Source organism: Solanum pennellii, chromosome 12 (assembly GCF_001406875.1).
Source record: "Solanum pennellii chromosome 12, SPENNV200".
Classification (NCBI taxonomy): Eukaryota; Viridiplantae; Streptophyta; class Magnoliopsida; order Solanales; family Solanaceae; genus Solanum; species Solanum pennellii.
The window spans coordinates 36,177,646-36,184,065 of NC_028648.1; positions in this window are offsets into that span (position 1 = coordinate 36,177,646).

Here is a 6,420-nt window from a genome sequence, read left to right on the forward strand (position 1 = left end):
TATGGCCAAAAGTGATAACCCAAGTCTTAATAAATACAAAGACTAAAGGACTAAAATATGACAATAAAGCCTTCTAAAACTGAGATGGATGTTGGGACAGACCCCATAACATTCTAATAACGAAATACTTAAAAATTACAATAAAAGAAGTCCACTAGAATGAAAGGAGGCTCACCCTGTAACTCTGAAATGCTCAACTAGATCAATGGTGCGCCAGATTCTGATCCTCATTACCTGCGTCTGCATCATGATACAATGTAGGCCAACGGACATCAGTACATTTAATGTACGAGTATGCCAGTTGGAATGCTAAAACAACTTAAGCTTGAAGAAAGTAAGAAGGAACACTTACCTTGGCTTTGCTCAACTGATGAATAACATAACTCAATATAACTGACTCATTTCAATATAAAAAAATTTAAAAGCAAGTGCAATATATAAAAAGTTGTTTGAAAACCTACTATAAGCTCTTAATGTATACAAGGATACACTTAACTCTAACATGTATGTAAAAATACAAATAAACTGATGTATATATAAATACACTTTTTTACCCATTGTGGCTACATGGTTTATAGGGTCTGTGAGTTTTCTAAACTCTCCCCCATATCGATACTCAATACTAATCCTATAATATAATGGTTCTTATGTTTAAAACTTACTAATTCTGTGATTTGAAATTATTGATTAGAAACTTAGTTCAAAGGCTATCTTGGAAATCTCATTTTCCTTACTTGCTTCATTTATAAAGTTATTACTCTTTCACTGAAAGCTAGCCCAAAGACTCTTTGGAAATATCAATTTTCATATATTTAAAATGTTAAAACATTTTTATACTTCTTTGGTAATAATCCCCATACACTACTTTAAAGAAAAGACTTCACTTTACTCTAAACAGAACTCAAACTTAAGTTTTAAAATGACATTAAAACTTTTTGAACGACTTATAAAACTTGAAATGAACATTTTCATATTATCCTTACTCTTTACTCAAGTTGATATTTAAGTCTTAAAACAAAGTCTAGAAAGCATTTGTAAAAGACTTCTTGAAAGGACTCTAAGAACTTTCAAGACTTGACTATAAACTTTCCTTGAATTTGAAATTATGGATTCAAAGTTGTAATTAATGTTTCTGGATGATTTCTATATTATTAGAATTAATTTAGAGTAGTTAGAATCATTAGGAAAAGTTAATACACTTTAGAAAGACTTATTCAGACTAAAATACGGAAACTTGGCAAAAATTTCTTACTCGGGCTCGTTCGAGGTGCGCCACGCTAGTCATAGCTGACTTAGGCACCAAAATGGCGAACTAAAGGTGCGCTGATCCAGGCCCTCTAGCGCATATGGGGCGCGCCATGCCTACATTTTCCCAAATGACACCTGACCAATTCTCAACTCGTTTTCTAACCTCAAATCGTTCTTTTTCAATTTCTTTTCTCGAATTCGCTTAGATTCAGGTACTCACAACATATACAAGGATCTAACCCAATGAATTAAAGAACAACACTTAGATCTTCAAAGAACTCCTAAATCTCAACTCATGTTCAAGAATGAAAGCCATTGAGGAAACAACATTAAAAAACATTCAAAATCCAATCTTTTCGGAATGAAAACACGCTGAATTAAGTATGTTTGGCACGTGAGTGAACTAACCCAACATTGAAATAGATCCACATACCTTTTAAGGGATCACCTCGATGTAATCCACAAGTTGATTTGACGATCTTGACAAATCTTGCCCTTCTCCTTCTTCTCTTCTCTTTTCTTCTCCTTTCTCCTTAGGCCTAGCGTGAAAATTCTCAACTTTTAAAAGTGACTAAATTCAGTCTTGAAGTTTATTAAACTCCTAAAAAAAGATTAAATTAATAGGGTAGTGAAAATACTAAAATACCTTTTAAAATCCGGGAATTGGGCACTTCCTTAATCCAATAATCCAACTTCTAAAGGGCATAATTGTCTCATTCGAACTCGGAATCATGCAAATTTTGCAGCACTGGAAAGACCTTGAAGGTATTTCCAATCTATATGGGACTACCAACTAAATAATCTTGATCTAGGAGTTATTATCATTTGAATATGACCAAAACTCCCTTTCCTAACTTATAATTTCCAGTTTTAAACTCCTTTCTAGTTATTTTTTTTTACGAGTTGTTACATACTCGTAGAAATTCATATTATATCAAGTTTTATATATTTTATAATCCAATTGATCCTTTAGTTATGTCCTATCATGTTTAATATTGAAAACAAAACACCGATAATTCATTGAGTTTTGGTGGCAATACATAATACATGTGAGATATTGTACAAATAAAGTTTTATCAATATATGTATGTCCGAATGAAATTTCTAGTAATTATAAAAGTTTGTTCTATCAGAAAATATATTTATCATTTATTATAATGATTCTATATAAATTAGTATGGGATACAAGTACGTTGCACGTGCCCAAGACTTTTGTGTCTGTGTGTGTGTGTTTGTGTATATATATATATATATATAAAATTGACTCACTAGAGGAGAAATTGTGCAATTTCTCATTTGTGTAAGAAGTTACTTCCAAAAGTATGTAATGAGCAAATAAATTAGTTTCACATATTAAGGATGAATTGAACGTGGTGGGTTAAAATATGATTGTTGAGTTTTCTATTTACTAACTATTTATGTTATTTAAACATTAATATTTAATTTAATTTTAATTCAATGAAGCACCACAAATTTTTTATTATGGTGAACTTGCATTCAACCTTCAAGTAATTAAATATTGATTGTATAATATTTAATTAAATGTTTTATGATATTTTGATTTATCGCAATGGTGAACTTGTAATTCGACATTGATGATAAAAGCTAATGCAATATGATATGATTGAAAATAGAATAACTAATTAAGTCTTTAAAAAGGGGTAAAAATGTCAGGCAAACTCTATATGGACATTTTCATCTTTCATTTTTTGATTTATTACTATACCAATTTGAACATTTACTATATGCATATGCTTTTTATTTGGCTAAAACCAATCGGTGGCCACCTAAAGTTGGCGCGAACTTCACTTGAACACCTCAACTAGGATTTGTTCATTCTAGACACCCATAGCAAGATTTTAGTCTGTCATTTAGACACTTTTTAAAGAATCAACAAAAGTTTCAAGGAGAGTGTAACACACTCACCAAAGATGTATCAAAATAATGAATTAAATAAACACATGTGGCATATATACCTAGAAAAAAATTATTTAAAAAAAAATTTTGTGGGTGAAAATTTATTTCTTAAACTACTTAGGGCCCGTTTGGATGGGCTTAATAAAAGCAGCTTTAGAAAAGTACTTTTAAAAGTGCTGAAACTTATTTTTAAAATAAGCAATTATGCGTTTGGATAAAAGTGCTGAAGTTAAAAAAAAAGTTGCTGATGTGTTTGGCAAATAACTGCTGATAAACAGCTTTTTAAATCAAAATGTCTGAAATACCCTTAAAAGTTGTTAACATAATAAAAGTTAAATAATTTATATTTTACAGCCATAAATAATTATATTTTACTATCATTCACAAATTTCATTCTCATCACAAATTATTTATAAGAGTCAACATTGATAATATAATGTTTACCAACATATTCGACTTATCAACAACAAATATGATGTAATTTTAAAAGAGTTTAACTTTGTATTTGTTGATGGTATAAACATGGTCAAGTAATTTAATGGTCAATAATTTTTTACTAGTGAGTTACTAGCTATTTTTCAGCTCATCTCTTTTTTTATTATTATTTTTATATCTTTTAACACTCCCTCCCTAATCCCCCTCTCTTGCCGTATAGTCCTAATTACCTTTTACCGTTATTTTCCTTTTTTATAATTCAAATATAACAGAAATTTAAACTCTCAAAGACTACATATATAACCAATTTGTAGATATGTTAGTTAAACTCATTTTAAAAAAGTAAAAATAAAGTTATGCATCATGTTAAAATTTACTGAAGGTCTATCTTCACTTCAAATTGGAAGAACACGAAGAAGTTCAGCAGCTATGCCAAACGTGAAAAAGGGAAAAATGGAAGAAAGAGATGTTAGGGTTATGTGGGTAATTTGGAGATTGTATAAAAATGTTAAGGGCAAAAAGGTAAAAATGTGGTCAACTTAAAACAGCTTATAAGCTAAAAAAAAAAAGCACCCCTACCCCAGCTTTTAACTTTTAGCTTAAAATAAGTTTTTTTAAACTTAAAATAAGTTATTTTGAGTATTGCCAAACAGCTAAATAAGTCAAAAACCAGCTTTTAAGTCAGTTTGACCAGCTTTTAAGCTGAGGCAAAAGGCTCTTAGTTAATTTTACTAAAAAGAAAAAGTATATTTTAGTGATAAAAAACATAGTTGCAGCAACCTTCCTCTTTCTCAGTTTTTTTTCTCTCCACACACATTGCTCCTCCTCCTCTTCCTCTTCTTTCTGATACAATAGAATTTAAATTGTGAAGAAAAGAAATTAAAGGTAGAGTCAGATCTGAAATGGTTACTTTTTTTTTTTTAATAAAAAAACAGATTTAGAAGGGAAGAAAAACAAAAAATGAGAGAAGATGTAAAGAAAAGAAAGACGGTGAACTCATTATTTAATAATGTCAAAGACTCCATTTTTATAACAAAATTCATTTTTATATGAAAACACCAATTTTTGGTTTATAATTTTGTGTGTGGGTTATAAAATTTGGTGTTTCTAAGTGATGATTAAAGGTATTTTGTGTGTTTCATTGTTTTGATTGTTGATAATGATGAGATTGTCAGATTATATGTTAAAATGGTGAGAAGATTTTTCCAGCCTAACTGACGGATGAAGAGATTGCTAGATTTAATAGTGAAAAGTGAAGAAGATGGATTATATCTTTAAGTATCGGTATCTTCTTTATTTACACATAGAAGTAATATTTTTTTTTTCAAATTTCAAGTTTCTCACGTGATCCGTAGGAGTGCATCACACACAATGTGCCAACTCAGTGAAAAGAGTCAAACTGACACAGTAGAATCTTACTATGAGTGTCTAAAATGAACAAACCATAATTGAACTATCTAAGTTAAAAATGATGTCAACTTTAAGGGGCCACTGATGGGTTCCACCTTTTTATTTAATATTCAATAAATTAGATGTTTTATAATTCTTTATTGAGGGGAGCTGCGATGTATGTATGTATACACACACACACACACACACATTGTTTTGTCAAATTCTTCCGTTATGAGAACTTATGATTATTATTAAAAACAATATTAATGTACTCATTTATCACTAAAATGATAAATTAATTATTATAGGTCTGAAGGAAATATTATATCATTATGTAATTAAAATATTTGCATTTAATTAAATAATTAATCAAACTTTAATTTAGTAAAATGGCAAAATAGTAATTAAATTTTTTAGTTTGGAGCTTTCCACTTTTATATATAGCGCCCACGCAGCACGCCTAGTAAGCCCATAGGACGCCCTTGACGTCCGCCTGCCTTTGCCTTAGTCGCCTCACTAACGTCGCTAGCATATTTTTGTAGACGCCCAACGGCGTAGCACGGACAAGCCATGCATGCCATCAAGCGCCCGTAGAGCTTGCCTACTAAGCCCACAGGATACCCGTGACGTCTTTCTGCTTTTCCCTCACTCGCCTCGCCGACGTCGTCGACGTGTTTTTGTAAACGCCGAACGGCATAGCACGGACAAGCCATGCATTCCATCAAGCGCCCACGCAGAACGCCTACTAAGCCCATGGGACGCCTATGCCGTCCGCCTGCCTGCGCCTCAGTCTGCCTCCAAATCCTCTACCCCTGTTATATATGCTTAAATTAAGTTTTACCCATATGACAAGAGTAGAGATAGATTTTCCAGAGAATCATAATGGAAATGTACAACCCAAATATACACGTTCTAAGGTACAAACAAACATTAGCGTTCACAAATGACTTTTATATATATAAAGAAATTTTTTTTCCAAAAATTCCAAAAAATTTGTAATAAATTAATATAAAATAGGGAAAATATAAAAAAAATATGAAATCAACACCGAAAATTCACAAATAAACATAGTAACCTTAAAATAAAAAATTTAGTACATTTTAATTTTTAAATGGATAAGTAAAAAATAATAAACCATAAAAATAAATTATAAAGTAATGATTAAAAGTCAAAAAAATATTGAAATGCTTGAAAGCACTTCTAAACATATCAAATTAATAATAGGCTACATATTTGCACAAACTTCAAGGGCGTCCTGCGGGCGTGGCATGCCATCAACGTTGAGTTCAAACTCCTTTAATTTATGTACGTAATGAACATCCATATTTTTCGACTAGAACTCGAATAATGTCGAAAAGCCACGATCGATGCGGGCTGGCCACAACCGACCGTTTTCTGCAGACACGTCCGACGACGGCCGACCGTGTC